We start from the raw sequence: 25,441 nt of genomic DNA on the forward strand, positions 1-25,441 counted from the left end.
AAGCTCTGTTTGCCTGCGTTATTCTCTTCCGTATTTCTCCATCTTCTGATCCGTCGGCATATATTCAATTTCTACTCCCAGGTATGTAAACTTTTCAACCGTTTCAATGTCATCTTCATGTATAATTGTATAATGTTTTGTGGGATTATATTTCTTCTCGTCTGAGTCATTATTTTTGTTTTTCTGTGTTAATTTCCAGACCTTAGCGAAGTACTTAGCGTTCGTTTTATTACATCCATTTCCGCGGCTTCTGTCTTTCTTATATTTTTCTCTGTTAATCGCCTCATTTCACAATCGTATAAAAGCATGCTTTTTACCAGTTTCATAGATATTAAATTATATCTTTTCTGTTATTTTCTTGTTCCAGAGAAAGGCATCCTATAGCTTTTTTTTGCTTTTCTTTGTTTTGTACATTGAGGAAATTTATGCCGCTTTCCATTAGCTGGGAACGGGGTATCCATTTATACACATATTAACAATTTTTGTAATCAGTCGAATTAGTTTTTTGGTGCCACATATAAGGAGTTCAGTTCATCGTCTATTGATTCAATGGAATCACCTTGCTTAGCAGTTTTCTGTAGACTTTATTAGACTGAGAAATGCCGCAAAACAATCCGAGGAATAAATGAGGATAAAACAAAATATATAGCTACAACATGAACGGGACAGAGAGACAGAATAGGGCAAAACGTTACAATGCACCAGAACAACTTTGAAAGGAAAGGGTTCATCAGTTTAAACATTTGGGAGCTACGATCACATCTGATAATAAAATTACTCATAAACAATGATTAACAACAAAATACAAAGTGCCAATCGTTGTTGGTTTGCGTTACAAAAAATATTGAAATTAGATTATGTATCCAGTTGTACGAAAATAAGCATCTACTATTCTGTAATAAGACCTAAATGACGAATGCCTGTGAAATATGGACACTAACAAAACTTAAAAATCGCAGAAAGAAGAATTCTTAGAGGAATATATGGAGCAGTTAAGGATGGCACCAGAGAACTTTAGACAGTGAGAACCAACCAAGAATTGAAAGAATTATATAACCAACCAGATCCAACCTAGTTAAAATAATAAAGTCATAAAGACTTATATGTCTAGGATATGTCAAGAGGCAAGAGTATCGTGTCGCCACATTCTCAACATTTCACAAAAATGTATTACATTTCCAAGCCTTAATCAAAGTTAAAATTAAGACAGCCAATTTGTCCTTAAAAAAATGACCTAAAAACAAAAGAAAATATAAGATAGGTATTATGTATAAAAAAACCCGACTCAGCAATACCGTGACCTCAAAATATCATGCTGTACCTATCTAATTTTGTTTTATTTAAAAATTTGAAATCTAAATTAATATTGTTCTCGAAAATATAACTTTGCACGTTTCTACAATAATTTACAATGTACATTCTAATTACCTACCCATAATCCCACTGAAGAAAAGAATGATCACAAGTTAATCGTTTTATTGTTTAGCTTCTTAACTGCCACCCAGGGGGTGTCCGGTTTGTCTATCCTGGGCTTTCTGCACGTAAACGTTTATGTAGAAAGAAATTTTTGAGAGAGAGGATATCTCCAATTATACAAGCGCCATCTACGTTGAGTTTTCCAGATTAGCTGCCATTGCTACAAAGAACTGCCCCATGTGTGTGGAGGATGTGCATGTGTTAACTGCCAAAACAGTGCTCCAGTCTCTGACAAAGATGAGGAAGGAACGAATGACAGTGGCGACAGTGATGTAGATTAGAATAAGTTAGTAACGCAACTGTTTTTCTTCACACGTATAGGACTTAAGCTCTGTCGATGTTATTTACTAGGATTCGATTTTTATTTTGTTGTACATGCTAGATAGAAGTTAATTTTATGATTGTTATTTGTTTATATATTTTTTTGCACGATTGATCATTTTCGACTGTTTACCGTGACAGATTTCACGTCAGTAGGTGACATTTACTAGCAACTCGACGGTAAGTAATCCAACTCGACGGTAAGTACTCCAACTCGACGGTAAGTAATTCACTTACCGTCGAGTTAAAAAATCTCTTAATTTTAATTTATTTTTTGAAAGAATAAAGAAAACTAACGAATTATTTATTAATATTGAAAGTTATGGTACAATTTGTTAAATTATTTAATGAAATCCCACTTGTTTGGGCTGTGGTTTCACTTTTAACAGAAACTCCTGCAGAATCGCATACATTAGTAGTATTACTAGTATTAGAATAATTGCGGAACACCCTTCTTCCCAAGCCCGTTCAATTTCTTCAAATTCACTTTCGCTCATATTTTAATTTATAATAATCAAAATTGTACATAAAATTATTGACAACTAAATAAAAACTCAATTCTCCATTGTTGTTATGCACCCTAGTTACTACCTAACAACCAAAGTATCTATCTTGATAAAATGAATGAAACTAGTCAATATGACGAAAATGTTTAATTTTATAATTTATAATGGTATCAATTGTGCAAAAAACGTTATAAGCATGTCGAACGTTAAGGGTAACCGATCTCAGACAATAATTGGAGTCGTCGCTCCGCTCCTCCTCCAAACAATTGTCTTCGATCGGTATAAAACCCTTACCGTTCTGCATACTTAATATACTATATATTTTTATTCAGATTACCTAAACCTGCATTTTACTGAGTCTGGTGTCTAATAGTGTCTGGTATCTTGGGTCACAATATGAAGTGCTGTTCATCAGAGCATACTCATTTCTTTTTAGTTTAAAAGCATTACATTCACAAAAAGTTGATATTGTAATTTGTCGAAGAAAGTCCTTTTTTAAGTTGCACACTTCCTGGTACGAGGTTAAAACCTAAATGAACCAAATTTTCAACCATTATTGTAGTTTTATAACTTCTACCACTCTAATTTTTCCCATGTATGAAATTATTCACGAATTACTTTTTATACTAGGTCTCTTTTTACTCACAGAAACTAGTATCGCAAAATTAAACTTCTTGTCCATAGCAACCACTATAAGTTAAACAAGGACAAACAACACGGCATGTCGCTGATACCTTGTTTACTATGAAATTTGACTTTCATGATTTTAAGTGACAGTGATGTTAGCACATTTGTTGATTATTATTTGAATTTATTGTTTATTGTTTATTTTCAAATTATTTAACTTTTAGTTTTTATATAATAATATATAATTTTCAAACATAATTATTGTTGGAACGACTAACTACTGTCCTTTCTTAATAGGTCCTGAAAGTACATATTTACTTTTTTACACAAACGTGACAAGTAATATTTATGAGTGTGGCTATAGTTATGTCGAATGGAAACTTATTTGTTTATTTTCGAGATTACTGTTTAGTTTTTGTATTTTTTTTAAATTTATTTATTACCAAATAGCAGTTTGTAGTACATTATTTGACGGTTTTGCTGTAAGTTTTAAAGAACTGTTTGGATTGACATAAAATTCGGCATACGCATAGCCAACATATCAAAGAAAAAAAGTGATATTGTGCCGATGTGTGCTTTTGCCCTGGGGGTGAGTTTCACCTCTTCTCGGGGGTGAAAAACATACGTTCAAAGTATGTCCGAAATTCGATAAAATGCCTAATTCTAAGCAATTTTTATTTTATACAGCTTTTTCAATTCAATAAATCAATACTTTTCGAGTTATTTGCGAGTGAATGTGTTCATTTTTCAGCAAAACAAACACGTTTTTAGAAAATTTTTCGCAAATAATTCAAAAGTAAGTATTTTATCGAAAAAACCATTGTTAGCAAAAGTATAGCTTGTAAAAAAGTGAAAAAAATGGTGTATACCTGAAGTCTCCAGACCTAATAGAAGCAGAGTTATAGTTAAAGAAAAATAGGTTCATATTCGTCAAACTTCAAATAAATATATTTCAACGTGAAATAACCAAAAAATGAAGCACTTGTTGGAAAAAACTCATTACAACTTTTACAGGATTTAAAAAGCTTTATGTCTATTTTTATAAAAAAAATTCTAGCATCAAATGTGAGCAAGTTACGCTCAAAATACAGTTGGTACGTTTTGATTTGGCATAAAAAAAATCGGGAAAATCACCCCCTAATTAAAAACTTAAATAGAATTAATCCTTACCGCTTCACATGTTGCTTTATTTATGGTGTGTCTATATAGTCTGTAAGTCATCGATTCAACGTGCTTATTAAAAAAAAAAGGTTTTAAAATAGAATTTTAAAAAATTTTAATTTTGAAAAAAATGCTCTTTTTCAAAATTACTTAAAAATTATTAGTAATACCACAAATCTCAAGAAGTAATAAAATGTACGTTTTGCTTTTCTGAATATTTTGGACTTTTTGTTTTCCTGTTAGACAAAAATCTGTTATGCTCTGGCTCTGACAAAAATAAGCACTTTGAACCGCTGAGACTTACAGATCGTATAAAGAATAAATAAGCAAAGTAACCTGTGAAGGGGTTACGATTAATTTTATTTCATATGCTAATTAGGGGGTGCTTTTCGGGATTCTTTTTACCAAAAAATAAAAGGTACCAACAATATTTTGAGCATAACTCACTTACTTTTAAGGTTAGAAGATTTAAAAAGAACAAAAATAAACCTTTTTTAAATACTTTAAGAAAGTTGAAATGAGTGTTCCCCGAAAAGTGTTTGTTTTTTTTGGTTATTTCTCGATGAAATATTCGATTTGGAATTTGACGAATAAGAACCTACTTTCATTAGCTACAACTTTGCTTGTACTGGGTCTACAGACTTAGTATATGCACCATTTTTTTCATTTTTTATAAACTATATTTTTATTAAGAATATTTTTTTAGACAAAATACTTAATTTTTGAGTTATTTGCGAAAAACCGTCTAAAAACATAGTTATTCGCAAATAACTCGAAAAGTATTGACTTGGTGAAAAAACTCTATAGAACAAAAGTTGCTTAGAATTAGTCAGTTTATCGAATGCCGAACTTATTTTGGACACATATTTTTTCACCCCCGAGAAGGGATGAAATTCACCCCCAGGGAAAAAGCACACATAGGCACAATATCACTTTTTTTCTTTGACTTATTAGCTGTGTGTGCCAAATTTCATGTCAATCCAAGCGGTTCTTCAAAATTTAGAGGTTTTGCAATATTTTACCTTTAAAGGACGTACTACTACTCCAAATAGCAATAAATACTATCAAGAAAATTTTAATTTAAATAATTATTAAGGATGGTAAAAACTAAATGAAAGTAAACATCAAATAGACATCTTTGAAATGGGATGGGGTAAAGCAACTATATTGGAATATGGCGTGGACAGATCTTAGAAAGGACAAAAGTTTTCTTTTGTCTCTTTCTTCTTTCTATGAGTAGGGATGTTATAGAGGAGCGGATAAATAACTCCAGAGAACTAAAAACGCTCCTAAAACGAATAATATCTAGATGAACAATGGCTGCAATTTATATAGCTCCAGCTTATATGCTTCCAAAACAAAACCATAAACCAATGCAGGAAATTACATGGTTCACAGATCGGTTTGGAATAAAATAATGGACAGATGCTGGAGTATATCGTAGTAGAATCGGATTTAAGTGTATACAGTCTCTCGGCTCCCATGCATCTTCGTCTTCCAGGCGAAGACTGCGTTCTTTAGGATATAGTATGAAAAATGTTTAAAAGATTTAATAGTATACGAAATAAGACCTGTTTTGCTTTTAGGAAGCTGAAACGTTGGGAATAGATGTTTTGTAATCCATTTTTTTGCGTTTTTTATTAGCATCATTCTGTCTACTTTTAGAGATAAAGAGGTTTAATATAAGACAACAAATTTATCACTTCTCATTAAGTAACCTACGCATCCTTCTACTTTTTAACCCGACTCTACGCCATTGTTCCTTGTCCATTTCTATCTCACGATTCGAATTCTGAGATCACAGGTGACTTATGAGAATCGCATCTACAAACAATTGCAAGCACGCTCCTTCGCTTGTTTATTTTAGGCAGATTATATTTATTTACAAAATGGATCTACCATTGTTCAGCTAATTGTTTATTTACATAACTATTTATGTAAAGTTATTTGCAGGATAGCTGAATATAACAAGGATATAAGATAGGAATATTCAGTTTTATTAGCCTATTGCGAACGGAATAAGAATGATTATTTTTGACAATTTTTTTTAAGTTTCGACTATCTTTCTATATTAAATAATGTCATTTTTTCGAGAATAGATCACTTTTGAGAAAAATCACGAGACAGGTCGATTTTTATTTTTAAATTATGATTTTTTACATATGTGCTATAATAGTGACGTCACGTGACGATTTACCAATTTAGATTATGGTAAGGGAGCAAAGTATGCTAAATGTGCAATCACTCGAGCGTTATGGAGACCTATTGGGTTGTGAAGAGTATAAAACCAAAAAAGTTGAGTAAAGTTTTCCATTTTAGTGGGGACTTTCCATTTTTAATTTAATTTTCAATTTCCAACAATCGTTTTAGATTATAGCGCCATCTATCCATAATTCTAAAAAATGTCTCGAATAAAAGTTACTTATTTTTACGTAAGGAATCCAAATCTGCAATAAAAATGGGGGATTCCATTTAAGATTTTAAAGTAACCCCCCACCCCACTTCTGTGGGGGTTTGTGTTTGGTGGCATTCGATAGATTTATCAAAAAATATTGAATAAGTGTATTTTTCAGTTTTTCGATCTGATGTTCATTTCGAGAAATATCACGGGATTCGTATTTAAAATTTTAAATTTAACCCTGACCCCACTCCGTGGGAAGCCGTGTTTGGTATCATTCGATAGATTGTAGAAAAATATTAAGCACGTATTTCTTAGTTTTTCGATATGCCATTCATTTCGCGAAATATTTGCTTTTTTTTGTGAAACTTTGGGACTAACCCATTTTTACGCCCCGCTCAAATCGTCAGATTTTTAAATATACCTATACTGTTTTGCATGTACTTAACTTACCTTATCTTAATCTGACGATTTCGAGTTTTTCTAAAAATAATTTTTTTTTCTCGCCCCCCCCCCTTAACGAGCTCCCATGCATTAAGAGCCAATATGGTAGAGGTACATTTACAGGGTACAAGGTTTCTCCCCATGTAATAATCTGACGCGCTCGAGTAACTGAAAAAATCCCCGCCTGGGCTCCCCTACCATTAAATAATGGTACTAATTAAAATTAAGTCATCTTTTAATTTTTTTTTACTTCGAGCTTCGCAATTCACATATAGGGGAGTGCATTTAGATTTTCACTTCGGAAAAAATCAAACAAGATCAAACTTTTTGTAATTTCATTAAGAAATGTTTAATAAACAACATATCAAAAAGTTCTACTCGAGAAGTGGGTGCTTCATTTTTTATTAAACAAATGAACAGCGAAGTTAGATGTTTTTTAAATAACTCCGAAAATATAATTTTTAGAAAAAAACTGACTTGACCATTGAAAAATTCAGAAAATTTTACAAAAAAAACCTTATATAAATATTTTTCTAAAATTAAATCTCTAGCTTCTGTAATTTTTTATTTATAACGCTAAAGTCACCCTTCTCACACACATTGGCGCACTGTAAACTAGCGTTGGAAGAAGTGCACGGTTGAGTTTTTTTAATGTAATTCTTTAACTAATGGATCAAAAAATTTTTTACAAATTGGACATGAAAGAAGATGAAATAAGCTATCTTATGGTTGTAATAAAAAGAAATAAAATGTATGGACATAAGTACGGTGAGGGCGGAAAGTGAGCCTTACATGAATTTTGTTTAAAAATGATTTAAAAATGTGTAACTAATACAATTTTACTTATAAAACTCTCAAATTTGCACAACTTAACTCTCAATCATCTTACTAAACGATGTTTTATTCAAAAAAAATCTCAAAAATTTAATTCAAATAATACGATGTCTCAAAAAATGTAATTTTTGAAAACTTCGTAGTTTTACAGAATTCCCACCAATTTAAGACGGTATTATTCAAGTTTGACTAAATCTGATACAATTTTTTTGCTATTTTTTTTTAAAGCTTGGGATGTAGTCTTTAAAAACACTGAATTATTTTAGTTTAAAAATAAAATACACAATATATTTTTGAGAAAACTAAGAAACATAACAAAAATTTAATACAAAAACCTAAAATTACCAGCTGAAAAAATGTATATACAGAGTGATAAAAACTTTTTTCTGTAAAACTTACCTAAAATACATTTAATAATAAGCTTCAACAATAATAAATGTTCAACAAAAAAATTTTTTTTAGCTCTTATACAGTATGTCTGCGTAACTTGAGACCTATTGATAACTTTTTTAATCAGTTTTACGAAAAAAAGTTATTCTTTATAAAATACTCTGCATCGTATATAACATAAGATGCAACCATCAAATATCAAATTTTTTAATTTTGTACGAGGTATGTCAAAAAATATGAATTTGACTCAAGAGTAAAGTACCTTTATATTTCACAATATCGAAAATTTTTATAAAGAAAAGTTGTTTGGAATTAAAAACTATGTTCCAATATGTAATTATATCCTTCTAATCGAAAATTTGTTTTTTTTTAATATTCCTTCTAATACATTTTAATTTTTAATATTATTGTGCAAATTATTTGTTTATCTTTTTTTTAAGAATGAAATTCCATATTTGTTTGATTTTATTCTACTTGTTTTTCATTTAAATATCCGCCATTTTGGATCTGCCATTTTGAAATTTAAATTTTTAATCTTTAATTCAGATTCAACAACCTGTTAAAACTAAAGACAATAAATGTTTTAGAAAAATGTTCTTTTTTATGTTCTTTTTAGAAAATTCGCATTTTGGATCCGCCATTTTATAGTTTATAATGTTAACATTTAAGTTAGGTTTATCAAAGCACTCAAAAATAAATATATGTAGAAATAAATACATTTTGTAAAGAAATTATGAATTTACAACTATTTTTTAAGTTAGCCACCATTTTGTATCTGCCATTTTATAATTTAAATTATCAAAATTTGATTCAGGTTCAGCAACCTCTCAAAAATATCCACATATATGCAAACAAACACGTTTTATAAAAAAAATTCGGATTTTACAACTACTTTTTAAGGATTTTTAGGAAAAATCCGCCATTTTGAAGCCGCCATTTTGAATTTGCAAATTGTAATGTCAGATTCGGGTTCAGCATAATCAAAACTAAAATAAAAACATTTTTTATCAAAATAAAATGTTGAATTGACCCATATTCTTAACATTATTTATACAAAACAATTGTTATTGTTTAAACAATTAATAAACAATTAGCGGCGGGATTTGTGAGTAGAACTTTTTACTTTAACATATTTATAAACTAACAAAAAAAGTTTTAGAAATATATAACCTTGTTTGATTTTTTCCGAAACATTGTATCTTTTCGTTCTAATTGCACTCCCCTATAATAATTTCAGAATTCAAGTTCAAAATTTTACCATAAAAATCGTTTTGCCGAAAATTCAAAGTATACCCTTAAATTTAGTTTTTCATCTCATTTTTAAATGCAAAATCCATTTAAAAAAATTTAATATACAGGATGCTTTTTGGGTCGGAACATTTTTCCAATATTTTTTAATCCGGCCCTGGATTTTTTATAGTTGTAAATAAATTAATTGCTTGGACACCTCAAAGAATATTCGCGTGTTAAATATAAATAAATATACAGTGTGTTTAACAAGTTGTAAGCCGTTTTTCAATTTTTTTTTCTAAATCAAGCTCTCGCAATTCACATAATTTCAGAATTCAAATTCAAAATTTTACCAGAAAAATCATTTTGCCGAAAAAGTGTATCATTAAATTTAGTTTTCATCCTCTTTTCAAATGCAAAATCCATTTTAAAAAAATTTAATGTACAGGGTGTTGTTTTTGGGTCGGAATATTTTTCCAACATTTTTTAATCCGGACCTGTATTTCTTACAATTGTAAATAAATTTATTGTACACCTTAAAGAATATTTGCGTGCCAAATATAAAAAGAATATAAAGTGTGGTTAAAAAGTTATGAACCAAATAATAAAATGACAAAATTGATAAAACACCCAGTATCTTTGTTATTAATGAAGTAAGACCCATTAAGGCATTAAGTATGGTATTTTTGAGACCGTCTAAGTGTCCTCTTTCTACAGTTAACGTATGTTACTTTCCCAATGAAACACCCTCTATCATATTAAAATAAAATCACATAAAGTGATTGTGTTTACTCATCGAAATAAAACACCTTTACTTTAACTCTATTACCCCCACAAAATATTCCTTTTAATCCAGAAGCAAGAAAATTCACCTAACCTGCTAACCTTAGTGTCCATAACATTAATTACTAATTTTTTATAGAAAGCACCTACATTTTTATGGAAAGCACCTACAGTAAGCCAGTTTATTCGTCAAACTAATACACCTTTAAAACCAACCAGCTCAATAATAATTGCTTTGTTGTAAATCCAGAAACAGAAAACAAAACACAAAATATGTATAGGAAATGTATTACACCATCTCTATTGTCTAGATTTAGATCTTTTTACACGTGTTTAATATAATACTAAAAGATTAAAACTTAAGGCCTTTTTAATCTAATGTGGAATACTTAAATCCCTCTCGAATAATCTCACTTTTCATTAAGATCTAACATGAATAATTGTTTAGGTATAATATGTTCTTCGACTCATAAAACAATCCATAAAGAACCAAATAGAAAATACTAACTTTATGGGTAGAAGGCAATGTTATTCATCACAAGGATTATTTCTAATCAAAAGTAGATAAAAAAGCTGTAAAAAGTAGAAAGGTATGCGGGATACAAGATAGCTAAAAAATATTAATTCCGTTTTGTGGCGGTATTGGCCCAACAGTGGCAGCATTCTCGCACACAAACGATCACTCTCAGCACGCTTGATCTTATCAAGTCTCGAATTAGATTTAAGTGGTGTCGTAAAATAGTGGATTTGATAACCTGAACCCGAAACTTTCAACGCTTATGTGGCCTTTTTTTGGCTTCTTCTCGACGACCGTTATTTACACGGGAAAGGGCTTCTGTGTAATAAATGCCAATTAGAGGAAAATTATGTACATTGATTTTTATTATCTTAACGAAAAGACCGAAATTGTTAGTTGGCATTGCCGTATGACGGCATGCAGGAATTACCTCAAATAATTGTCTTTAGAGCAGAAGATAAAAAATATTTATAGATATTATTTATAGATAGATAATATACATATTACACAGCCCAACAAAAAAAATTTTTTGTCTTGCTGCAGAAAAAAAATCAACTGATTTTAGTTAATTCATCTGTGCTGATTCCAAAAATACAAACCTTTTCTTTGTATCAGCTCTAGTTTTTGAGATCCAGTCAAACCCGCTTATTGGAATAGCCGTCGTGCCAAGAAAAAGTATTCCTATAACAGGGATATTCTAATAACCGATCATATAAGCCTAGTAAAAACGTTTTGGGACCTCAAATTTATATTCTTTAAACCGGGATATTCCTTTAACCGGTATTCTAATAAGCGGGTTCGACTGTATATCATACTCATCAAATACTTAAATATTCTTAAATTTCTGTATATTCCACCACTATAATTGCGATATGTTTATAAACAAACTTAACAAAATCTAAGACAAATTGGCAAATGGACAAAAGGGCATATCAAGCCTATTTTGGTGTTCATTTAGGAGATCAAGATAAATCCTGGGCTCCACATGTAGTGTGCAAAACTTGTCTTGAAAACTTGCGACAGTGGACGAAAGGACAACGAAAATGTTTAAAGTTTGGTGTTCCAATGGTATGGAGAGAACCAAAAAATCATTTTAACGATTCAGCAAAGACCATCCTAACCTGGATTCAGCAATAAGACCAATTCCACATCAGCTTGAGCAGATACTCATTCCAATATTTAGCAGTCTACTTACGTTACCAGAGGATAATGTCGAAATGTTATCTGACGAACTACAGTACTAATAGATTTGGGAAGACGATAGTGATTTTGAAGGGGATTCAACACGTCTTGAGCGCTTTATTCAGGAAGAGCTAAGCGATCTTATTAGAGCTTTGAACCTTCCAAAGGATTCTTCTGAGTTGCTTGCCTCCAGACTAAAACAAAGGAATGTTCTTCACCCAGACACCAAAATTACATACTACCGTAATAGAGAAAAAGATCTTTTGCCTTTTTTTCTCAGCAAGATGATATGGTTTTTTATAACAATATTAAAGGGCTGTTAGAAGGAATGGGTGTATCGGAGTATACACCAGATCACTGGCATCTTTTTATGGACAATTCCAAACGAAGTTTAAAGTGTGCCCTTCTACATAATGGCAACAAATATGGAAGTATACCAATTGGGCATTAGAGTGGAAGAAATGCTCAACAACTTTAACAAACACGGTTGTCATATGAGAATTAAAATACCTCTACAGCCATTTAGACCGTTTCCCAGAAAATCTTGGTCACCTTAGTGAGAAACAAGGTGTAATGTACCTACCTACTCATATGTACGATATTAATATACCTATGTATTTTTATATAGTTTTTAGTCACCCGGTATATGTTATTTACAATTATGAAAAGTTTCTCATGTTTAAAACACTAATATTTGCTATTAAAAATCAGAATCAATACTATTCATAATTATTTTTTCCCATTTAAAATAAATAAGTTTCTCTAGTTTATTTGTCTAATACTTCGTATCTATAAGTAACAATAATATATTTCGCCAATTTCTTTGTTCGATAAGCTATCCGTATTTGCTATTTTAATATTAATATTTGAGTCCAATCTCTTGTACTCAAATCCATCCAAAACCTCGTTAAATGATTGTAGATAACAGAACCTATAAATTCATAGTTTTAAGAAATAAACGTAACATTGTAATTTTCATTTTCCAGTATAATAAATTAATCCACGTCATTCTACGTAATTTTATTCTAAAAAGAAGAATTAGTCCGGAGAAGAATTAGCAGCATAGTATTCCATAACAAAAAAGTGGTGTCAGAAGTGGGATCTCAGTAACAGAGTTCCTCTGGTTGCTGAGAGAAAGAAAAGCTGAGGAAATTTCGAATTGGCTTATTTCCTTCGAGGAACCATTCGGAAGAAACTGTCAGTGTGGAAAATTCGTCACTACAACAACTGTTTACATTAGGGTCCAGTACAAATCCAGTTCCAAATCCAGTGCCAGCCCAAGTTACTACTACCCTATTGTAGTAACAATCTGAAGTAGAGGTGAACCAGGAATAAGAGACTATGCGACTAACCATAAAATTAATATTCTGCATGTAAGTGCATTCTTTCTTAAATTCTGTCTCATACCTATATACTAAGTCATAAAAAAAACGTAAAAGGTTATAAACGTATGTCTACCATATATCCTGATATAAGCAAATTATTTGACGAACAAATACCTTCTCCCGACTCAAATTCTTTCTCAAATTCTACTACATCTAATTCTAATAACATGTCATTATCAGTTGAAATAGCTGAAAAACTTCTTATAAGATTCGATGGTACAAAATCAAAACTATACGAATTCATAGATAATTGTGATAAAGCTTACAATCTAGTAAATCCACAATCCAAAGCAATTTTATTAGCCATTATAGAAACTAAATTAACTGATAAAGCTAGGGCCATAACTAGAAACCGAACATTTGATGCATGGAAAGATTTAAAAGATTTCTTATTAGATGCATATTCTGAACGCCGAACGGAAGGTCAGTGGCAATTGGAATTACATTCCTTACGTCAGATGTACAGTGAAAATGTAATGTCATTTTCAAATAAAGTTGAGAACTGTTATATAAAATTAATAAATACACTTGATCCAAATTTATCTCCAGATGCAAGAAATGCTTGTACTAAACTTTTAAAAAATCAAGCACTAAATGTCTTTATCCGAGGATTAAACAAAGACCTCTCTATTCTTATCAAAGCCCGAAATCCAGATTCCTTAGAAAAAGCTGTTGCTGTAGCAGTTGCCGAAGAACAGGAACAGTTATCAAGGCAAGAAATTTTTAGACCATTTTGTAATATTTGTAAACGAAATAACCATTCCTCAAACAACTGTCGATATAAAAACAATTTAGATAGAAATATTAGGCATTTTCAAAATTCTAGTTTTCAAAATCCAAAATATCCTAATACAAATCTTCAAAAACCAAATTTTCAAAATCGAAATTATAAACCCTCAAATTCAAATTCAAATTCCGATTTTCCTCCAAACTTAGGGAAAGATTATACCAACACTTCCCCACGTTTTTGTAGATACTGCAAAAACAGAGGTCACGATATAGAAGAATGTAGAAAACGCGAATTTAACAAATCCTTTAAAATTACAGAATCCTCGACAAGCAGCGGTCGATTCTCGAGGAGTTCGTTCAGTTCAGGCCATATCGCAACCATCAACTTCTCAGTCACTTCCTATGTAGATTTTCCCATAGTAAATATTAATTGTAATCAACTCTTTTGCAAGTTTCTAATCGATACAGGTGCAGATATTTCTTTAATTAAATATTCAAAAATACTAGATCTTCCAAAAATTTATTCCGAATCTATTACTCTACGAGGTATTGATAAAAATGTCTTAAATCCAAATAAAACTATATGTAGTTGTAGCATAAATGTCAAGGTCAAAGATTTTGTCCAAAGTCATGTTTTATATGTCGTAGAAAACGATTTTCCTCTTCATTTTGACGGTATACTAAGTAGCGATTTTTTTTAAATAAATAAATGTCAAATTGATTAAAAAGAAAACAAATTAAACTTTAAAAAATTTTCTATTTCAATTGAATATATAAAATTTCCACTAAATAACAATAATGACGAAATTCTGAGAGATCAAAATATCGAGACAAATTATCATACTGATGAAATAATTACTTATGACTCTAAATCCACAAAAGATCATTCTTATTTAGAAACCTCAAATGATATCCAAATAACCTTAAGTAGTAGTCCAATTCAATCTAACTCTGAAATCAGAGAAAATTCAAGTCCAAAATATGAAAAATCAAATGAGAATGAGATATGCACAAATAAAATTTCTAGCTCTTCACTAAATTATGAATCAAAATCCTATTCAGACTTTCAGTCCAAGAAGACTCATACATTCGAACAAAGCTCAAATTCTAACTCAAAAAGTAATAAAATTATTCTAGCTCCCAGAACTGAAACAATTGTTCAAATTAGGGCCAATTTCTCATATCGAGTTCAACTCCAGTTTAACCTGAACTTCTAGTAAACGTCAGTTTAAAGTCAAAATCGTCTTTCTCAATTCCCGTTCAACCGATGGCAGTTTAAACTTGAATGATGCTTGAACGGTGGAATTCGGCCGTTCAAAGATTTCAGAACTCAGTTCAGATGATTTCATGGACTACGCATGCGTTGTATTAACACGAAATGCTGTCATAATATAAATATATCCTATTTTATTATATTAAGCCTAACGATAAACGATAACATTATTTGTGTTTTTATAATATTTATTTATAATTATTAAAATGACTATTTGACTATAAATACTTAAATTTAACTTTATTCAAAAACAGCATAAAAAAGGTAGTTCAAAATGGCGACAGTTTTTTACATTTTGCCATCTATTGACATTTCTCGAAAGCTGTAGAACGAGCACTGACATGAACGCGCAATGAGAAATGCATTCCAAACAGAACCGGAGATCACCCGTGAACCCGGTTCAACTGAACCATAGATTAACGCAGGTATGAGAAATCGACCCTTAAAGTAATAAATTACGAATTAAGCCAAGGATTATGTCCCGAACGCGAAATCCTTAAAAGTGTATTTTTATGTCCTAGTGTTGTTAAGGTAAAAAATGATTTCTTTTTAACTTCAACCGTAATCACTACCGAAACGGATGTTGAATTAAAAGATATTCAAGTAGCAATAGAAAAAATTCCAAATTTACAAAGCAATGCAAACATACGAAAAATGTCTTCTTATAAAGATAATACGAATTATAACAGAATTGCTAAGTTAAAAAATGCCTTGAGAACAGATCATTTAAATAGTGAAGAAAAATTATCTTTAATTTCTATTTGCAAGGAGTACAATCACATATTTTATCTTGAAGGAGATCAACTTACCAGTACAAATGCAATAACCTGCAAAATTCCTTTAAATTCTAATGTACCTATTAGCACTAAATCATACAGGTATCCTGAAGTACACAAACATGAAGTCGAAACTCAAATAAAAGGTATGCTAGATCAAGGTATTATCGAAGAATCAACGTCGCCGTTTAATTCGCCCCTCTGGGTTGTACCAAAAAAGGCCGATGCTTCAGCAAAGAAAAAATCGCGAATTGTTATAGACTATCGACGACTAAGGGCCAATTTCTCATATCGAGTTCAACTCCAGTTTAACCTGAACTTCTAGTAAACGTCAGTTTAAAGTCAAAATCGTCTTTCTCAATTCACGTTCAACCGATGGCAGTTTAAACTTGAACGATGCTTGAACGGTAGAATTCGGCCGTTCAAAGATTTCAGAACTCAGTTCAGATGATTCCATGGACTACGCATGCGTTGTATTAACACGAAACGCTGTCATAATATAAATATATCCTATTTTATTATATTAAGCCTAACGATAAACGATAACATTATTTTTGTTTTTATAATATTTATTTATAATTATTAAAATGACTATTTGACTATAAATACTTAAATTTAACTTTATTCAAAAACAGCATAAAAATGGTAGTTCAAAATGGCGACAGTATTTTACCTTTTGCCATCTGTTGGCGTTTCTCGAAAGCTGTAGAACGAGCGCTGACATGAACGCGCAATGAGAAATGCGTTTCAAACAAAACCACAGATCACGGGTGAACCTGGTTCAACTGAACCATAGATTAACGCAGGTATGAGAAATCGACCCTAAATGATATTACTATAGGAGATTAATTTCCACTTCCGAATATAGTCGATATATTAGACCAATTGGGTCATTCAAAATATTTTTCAACAATAAATTTAACATCAGGATTTCACCAGATCGAAATGGATCCTGAGGATACTCCAAAGACTGCTTTTTCAACTCCTTCTGGACATTATCAATATTCACGAATGCCATTTGGATTAAAAAATGCTCCCAGTATTTTTCAAAGGCTAATGAATACTGTCCTCTCAGGAATACAAAATTATAGATGTTTTGTCTATCTCGACGATATAGTCATTCATGCCGATACGTTAGAAAATCATAATAAAAGATTAAAAGAAGTATTCGAAAGATTGTCTACATTTAACTTAAAAATACAGCCAGATAAGTGCGAATTTTTTCGTCGCGAAGTAATGTATTTAGGACACTTAATAACTGAATTTGGTGTCAAACCGGACGAAAAGAAAATATGTGCTGTTACAGATTTTCCTATACCCACAACACAAAAAGATATTAAGAGCTTTTTAGGTCTCACTGATTATTATAGACGCTTTATAAAAAAATTTAGTGCTTTAACACAACCTTTAACAAAATTTCTGAGAAAAAATGCTGAATTTAATTGGACAAGCATTCAACAAGAGCCATTTGAGAACCTGAAATCAATACTTTGTTCAGAACCCATACTCTAATATCCAGATTTTACCAAACCCTTTGTCTTAACAACGGATGCTAGTAATTATGCAATAGGGTCCATACTTTCTCAGGGTAAAGTACCAGATGATTTACCTATTGCTTATGCTAGTCGTACCTTGAACAAAGCAGAATCAAACTATAGCACAACAGAAAAAGAATTGCTTGCAATTGTATGGAGTGTTAAACACTTTAGACCATATCTGTACGGAAATAATTTTTTCATTTATACGGATCATAAACCACTCACATGGCTATTTAATGTAAAAGACCCTGGATCAAGACTTGTTAGGTGGAGATTAGCATTAGAAGAATATAGCTATGAAATTATTTATAGACCAGGTAAATTAAATCAAAATGCTGATTGTTTAAGTCGTCCTCCTTTAACCATATCTGAAACAAATATTTGTGAAGAAAACAAAAATCCGACAACAGTCACCTTATAAATAAACCAATTGAGTAAAGAAAATAATGACACTTATTCACAGTTCTTATCTAAATCCGAAACTATATTAATAACAAATGATAATATAAAGGAAACAAGTGAAAAGATTACATCATTCTCACAAAATTTAGCATTATTTGTTTCCGTAGATTTAAATTTTAATGAGGTTGTTCAAAAGCAAATAAATAAACAATTCAATCATATAGAAAAATTAGAAGCCAAAAATCCAAGACTAAATGACATTATATATATTTCTGATCAAAATAAAAACTTTTATTACATCTTTATAAAAAATCATTATTGGGACAATACCTCTTACGAAGACATATTTAATTCCCTAGTAAAATTAAGAGACTGGTTATTAAACGATAAAATCTCAAAAATTTGCCTACCCAGAATAACTTTAAGCTACGATAAATTAAGTTGGGGAAAAATTAGATCTATGATTAGATTTATTTTTAGAAAAACCGATATATCTATTATTATTTTTCATGATATACTAACAACTCCTGAACCTGAAGAATAACTACAATATTACAAGAAAACCACACTAGTCCTACGGCTGGACACTCTGGTTTTCATCGGACATACAATCGTATAAAAAAATATTTCAGATGGAATAATATGAAAAATGATATAAAAAACTTTATAAAATCATGTGAATCTTGTCAGAAAAATAAACTCGTTAGGAAAAAATTCGTAAAACCTATAAAGATAACAACAACAAGCTCAAATCCATTAGAAAAGATATTTTTAGACATAGTAGGTCCTTTACCTTTAACTCAGTCAGGTAACAATTTCATATATTAACATTACAAGATGACTTAACAAAATTTTCTCAAGCTTATGCAATACCGAATCATGAAACGAAGACTATCGCTGAAAATCTAGTTCGTGGATTTATTTGCAAGTTTGGAAAACCCGATATAATAGTTACTGATCAAGGCCGAGATTTTACTTCTAAATTATTTGCTCAAATCACCAAGCTTTTTAAAATCAAACATATAAATTGTACTACTTATCATCCAGAACCAAATGCTGCATTAGAAAGGAGTCACGCTACTCTAGCAGACTATCTTAAACATTATATTAATGCTGATCAGTCCGATTGGGACGAGTGGCTAGATTTTGCTATGTTTTCATATAACACAACTAATCATACTTCAACCAAGTTCACACCATATGAACTAATATTTGGATATACACCTAATCTGCCTAGCAGTATAATAAGGCCAGTAGAATTTAAATACACATATGAAGATTATCTAGATAATTTAACACTTAAGCTTAGAAAATCTCATGAGTTGGCAAAAACAAATCTATTAGAATCTAAAGTAGTCAGTAAAAAATATTATGACCAAAAAATTAATGACACAATTTTCTCAGAAGGACAATTAGTATATCTCCAAAATGAGCAAACAAAGAAAGGTCAAACGAAGAAACTTACACAAAATTATAATGGGCCATATAAAATTCTAGAGATAAATTCTCCTGTAAATTGTACAATTTTAGTAAATAAAAAACCCATAAAAGTTTACATGAATAGATTGAAACATGCTTTTGTTTCAGGTATGCAATAATATGGTTGACAAATGCTGAGCAAATCTACAAGCAATACACCAACACTCCTATCAACAAATCACCTGGAATTTATTACGAACACATAAAAAATATTCAATTTATTGAAACTCATTGGAACATATTCCTTTACAACCTTTTACAGACAAATAAAATTTTGTAGATCTCACCTATCAAAAAACATTAAGACTGTGTCAAGACAAACCAGTTCTTACTGAATTACGATTATGTGATACTTCACTAAAACTTTTGGGACAAATCATACCTAGACTCTTCCAAGATGAACAAACTTTAAAAAATCTAATTCTGCATGAACATTCTAGACCAAAACGAGCTCTATTTAATGCAATTGGATCTGTTTTTAGGACTTTATTCGGTACCTTAGACAGTGATGATGCGGAAAATTTCAATAATGCTATTAACAAAGCTGAAAGTAACGAAAATCATCTTCTTGATTTACTAAAACAACAAATTCATGTAGTAAAAGCCACGATTGCAAATTTTAATAACTCTATTACGAATCTAGACCGAAACAAAGTAATTTTTGATAAAAATTTCGAATCAATAACGAATTATACAGATAAAATTAATAATAAATATTTTAATTTAGACTTAAAACAAAAAATAGAAGAGCATTTTACCTTACTAAATTTATTTATAACAGAATTACAACAAGAATATTCTACTTTAATAAACATTGTTTTATTTGCAAGAAATAATAACCTTCATCCTTCTGTTATAACACCTGAACAACTAATTCAAGAATGATCTAAAACAGTAACGCATTTGCCTAGTACATCGACTTATCCATTTCCATTGACTATCGATTATGCTCATAAATATTTCGAAATTATTTTACTTAAATATAGATATTTTGATAACAAAATTTTAATTTCGGTTATATACCTTTGGTTAGTAATACTCATTATTCTCTCTTTAACCTAATATCTCTTCCTATAATTCATCCAACATTAAAGAAACTTACCTTTATTCTCCCTTCTGTCAAATATCTTGTTCTTTCAGAAAATAGAAACATTTATGTTACTTAATGTTGTTCTGAAGCTATTTTCTTGTGGCATTTTTACAATTTTAACTATTTAGAATGGGAAATAAGCCACAATGTTATTAAAAAATGATTTTTATTAACGTTTCGACGCCCAAATCGGGTGCCGTTGTCAAAATACAAAATACTATTAATATAAACAAAAATGTTGTTGCTTAGTAAAAAAATTCTTCTAATAATTTATTTAATTTGACTCATTTATATCGGCAATTCAGATACATATGATACATTTTAAAGTAGAAGACTTTAAAATGATATTGCCAATATTTATGAGTTGCGTTCCTGGGACGACTTTACTGAAAGATAGTTCATTCGATTACATGAAATCAACCCCAACTATCACGAGGTTTTTCCTGGTTTTCCCTCGTGATTTACTATGAGATCTCTAACGCGAGAATTTTAATGTCACCGTTGCATGTGGTTGTCTTTTTAAAGACAGATCACATGCTATGGTTTTTTTTTTTTTTTTTTTTTTTGTGACGGATATTCTTGAGTTGGGGTTGATTTCATGTAATCGAATGAACTATCTTTCAGTAAAGTCGTCCCAGGAACGCAACTCATAAATATTGGCAATATCATTTTAAAGTCTTCTACTTTAAAATGTATCATATGTATCTGAATTGCCGATATAAATGAGTCAAATTAAATAAATTATTAGAAGAATTTTTTTACTAAGCAACAACATTTTTGTTTATATTAATAGTATTTTGTATTTTGACAACGGCACCCGATTTGGGCGTCGAAACGTTAATAAAAAATCATTTTTTAATAACATTGTGGCTTATTTCCCATTCTAAATAGTTAAAATTTATGTGACTATTGATACATTAGAAGGCTGTTATTCATTAGATGAGGAAAACTTATTTGCAAAAATCCTGATACTTTCCGATTTACACACGTTAACCCAATTTGTGAAACCGAATTGTTAACTTCAATAACAAACATACCGTCTAGTTGCGATACTCGCATAATTCAAACGGAATACGAAATTTGGCATAAATTAAGTAAACCAAATTCTTGGATATACATTTTACCTAAACCAACAGATTTGAATTTAAGCTGTCAGACTAGTACGCCAATATCTATTGTTCTTTCAAACACAGGTATTTTTTCTACCTCGAATAATTGCAAAACCTACACTGGATCAACTATCTTGATATCGGTTTCAAACCCAAAAGAAAGTAATTTTCAGTCTATCATTCCAGATTTATCCCTTCCAGAAGTCTGTTGTGATGATATTAAGATAAATAATGAATCCAAATTACACCTTGTTTCCTTACAATTAAATAATCTCGACCGAGATGCATTAAATTTAGCAAGCCATAAACTAGATAATTTAGAGAAAATGGCATCAGAAACAAATATTAATTTTTCAGACACAATAAAAAAATAGCTCTTGTTTCACTTATGTAATCTTAATTTTGATAAAATGTCTGTTACTTTATATCTTATACAGGGTAATTAAATATTTCTACCGACGACTTCGTCGAAATTCGTCACGTAGTTGTCAACAAATCACAAATTGTTTAACACTAAATATATGTCAAAGTAAACGAAAACATGTAAATGAGACAGATTTAAGTATAGAGTGTAAACATCATAAAGACAATTACAGTGAATCCGAAAAGTGCGAAGAGACTAGTTTCACAGAAACTACACCGATAAGACGAAGTGAAAGATTATCAAGACTAAAAGAAAATATTTAAATGTGTCAAAACAAAATAATAATGTACACAAATGTTTTTTCCATTTGAATGAAAATTCATTTAACAATTATTTTCATTCTTACAAAAGGAGGTGTAATGTACCTACCTACTCATATGTACGATATTAATATACCTATGTATTTTTATATAGTTTTTAGTCACCCGGTATATGTTATTTACAATTATGAAAAGTATCTCATGTTTAAATCACTAATATTTGCTATTAAAAATCAGAATCAATACTATTCATAATTATTTTTTCCCATTTAAAATAAATAAGTTTCTCTAGTTTATTTGTCTAATACTTCGTATCTATAAGTAACAATAATATATTTCGCCAATTTCTTTGTTCGATAAGCTACCCGTATTTGCTATTTTAATATTAATATTTGAGTCCAATCTCTTGTACTCAAATCCATCCAAAACCTCGTTAAATGATTGTAGATAACAGAACCTATAAATTCATAGTTTTAAGAAATAAACGTAACATTGTATTTTTCATTTTCCAGTATAATAAATTAATCCACGTCATTCTACGTAATTTTATTCTAAAAAGAAGAATTAGTCCGGAGAAGAATTAGCAGCATAGTATTCCATAACAAAGAGGAACGCTTCCACCAAGATATCAAAACGATGGAAGAGAGGTATCAGGGGAGATGGGGCAATCACATGATGGCAGATTACTGCTGGAGTCTTTAGTGCACACCTACATTGGATCCGATTTTCTCCGATCAGATCAGATCAGACCAGATCCGATCCGATCCGACAGGCGGTGCCTACATTGGATCCGTCTTTCTCCGATCAGATCAGATCCGATCAGACCGGTTTTCCGGCGAGGGTGCCTACATTGGTTCAGTAATCTTCCGACCACCGACCACCGACAATGAGTTCCGATGAAGATGTGTTAAGGAGATGATGAATTTAATATATTTAAACATGTTAGCTTGCAACCCCCAACTTGCAACCAGTTTGAAACCAGTTTGAAACCGGTTTGCAACCAGTTTGCAACCAGTTTGCAACCAGTTTGCAACCAACTTGCAACCAACTTGCAACTAAAATTGCAACTCAACTTGCAACCAATCGGAATGAAACCAAACACTTCTCGATGAGAATAGGAGAAGCTACTCCCGACGTCGGCCGATATCGGATCTGATCTGATCTGATCGGATCGGAGAAAAACGGATCCAATGTAGGCACTCCCATTTAATACTATGAGTTTATTTTTTATTCCGACGTCGGCCGACGTCGGATCTGATCTGATCTGATCGGATCGGAGAAAAACGGATCCAATGTAGGCACCCCCATTTAATACTATGGGTTTATTTTCTATTCCGACGTCGGCCGACGTCGGATCTGATCTGATCGGAGAAAATCGGATCCAATGTAGGTGCGGCCTTAAAGGGACCGTCCTTTTAAAGCCTTTGCAAGAAAATCATATAAAAGGAAGTTTTTAGGTGATGCCGAATAACGGCATTTTTTTCTGCGACGCTGGTAAGGTTAGATGGAAAGTTAAGTTTTTTTGACAGATATGTGTCATGATTTTTGTAAGTATATTGTTGTACAATAAATATATTACTTTTTATTCGTGTTTTGTTTATTTCATGGGTAGCATCACTACATATATGAAGGTAGTGCTGCGTTAAAGTACCCTATATGTTAGAAATGTAATCTGTTGTCGTATTTTCTGAAAGCCATCTGATGGAGCAAATCTGGTGGAATTTTTGGATTCAGCAGACCCAAATTACCTAGACAAAGTAAAAAAATTTCCGGCAGCAAACTGTGTGTTTACCATTGTTATCAATCAATATAGAAGATTTGTGTACACTCAGGTGCAAAAAATCGATCCATGGGTATTTTTTTGGCGAAGAAAGAAAACGTTTGAATATTTAACTTTTAAATCAGGTATAGATATAAAAGTTTTATGTTAAATTAAAATAGTTTTTACAGATTATCCAAAAAAATTATTTTTCTATGAATACTATACAATGTGCAACTTCTCTCACTACTTACATACATTCAAAACGAACAATTTTTCACGCAGTGAGAAAAGTCGGCCATTGTAGTGATAAATATTTTTTTCTCATGCGTTTTCCGCCAGTGTGTCATACATATGATAGCCGTTTCCACGGTAACATGCACAATACAATCACAATTTATTAATGTTGTCAAACAAAATGTGTTGACACATTATATAATCACCTAAATTATTTAATTTTGAAGTTTGAACTCTTGACAAAACCGCATCCATAGAAATAGTACAGTGTACAACACATGAGAAATTACATATTTCTCCCTCGCTTGATTTGCGGTACTCGCCTCGTGTCTCGGCTCGTGCCAACAAACTTCTGCGCTAGTGAGAAATATGTCTTTTTTGTCTTGTTGTACAATATACTATTATTCATAGAGACATACTTCAAAACTCGAAAATAGAAAAATATTCAAAACTTTCTGAAATAAAAAAAACATTGATAATAAGCTAATATCTAGTGTTTTCCCCTCGATCCCTTGTGACAGATTGTAGACGTCTGAGCAATGAGGTAATTAACCTCTGGATATCAAATTAATCCAGTTAGTTCCATATTTCCTGAAGAGCCGCTCCAAGTTCAGCCAAGTTGTTTGGACAAGGTACTCGTGTTCGAAGACGTACTCGCATAATATCCAATAAATGTTATATGGGATTGAGATCGGGACTGCAAGCTGGCCAGTTCATACGGACAATTCCCATCTCCTCTATTGGTTGACGATTCCAGCACGGTGAGGGCGCGCGTTATCATCCATAAAAATAAAATTAGGTCCAATTAAAGAAGCCAAAGGTACCACATGCTTATCTAAAATATTTGTTATACAGCGTGTCCCAAAAGTAGCGGAACGGTCGAATATTTCTCGAACTAAACATCGGAGCGAAAAACTGAAAAACACGTTTTCAATAATTTTCAAAAATCTATTCAATGACTCCAACCGCAATCCCCCACTCCACCCTTTGGAGGTGGGGTGGCGGGTAACTTTAAAATCTTAAGTAGAAACTGCCAGTTTTTATTGCAGATTTTGATGCCTTATGTAAAAGTAAACAACTTTTATTTAAGACATTTTTAGAATTGTGGATA

At 31.2% G+C, this 25,441-nt stretch overlaps 1 pseudogene; it reads left to right on the forward strand.

The window, feature by feature from the left end:
* Nucleotides 1-13,319: 13,319 nt before the first annotated feature.
* LOC126880789 (uncharacterized) lies at nucleotides 13,320-22,024 on the forward strand (annotated as a pseudogene).
* Nucleotides 22,025-25,441: the final 3,417 nt, after the last annotated feature.

This window comes from Diabrotica virgifera, chromosome 2 (genome assembly GCF_917563875.1).
Source record: "Diabrotica virgifera virgifera chromosome 2, PGI_DIABVI_V3a".
In the NCBI taxonomy this organism is placed as follows: domain Eukaryota; kingdom Metazoa; phylum Arthropoda; class Insecta; order Coleoptera; family Chrysomelidae; genus Diabrotica; species Diabrotica virgifera.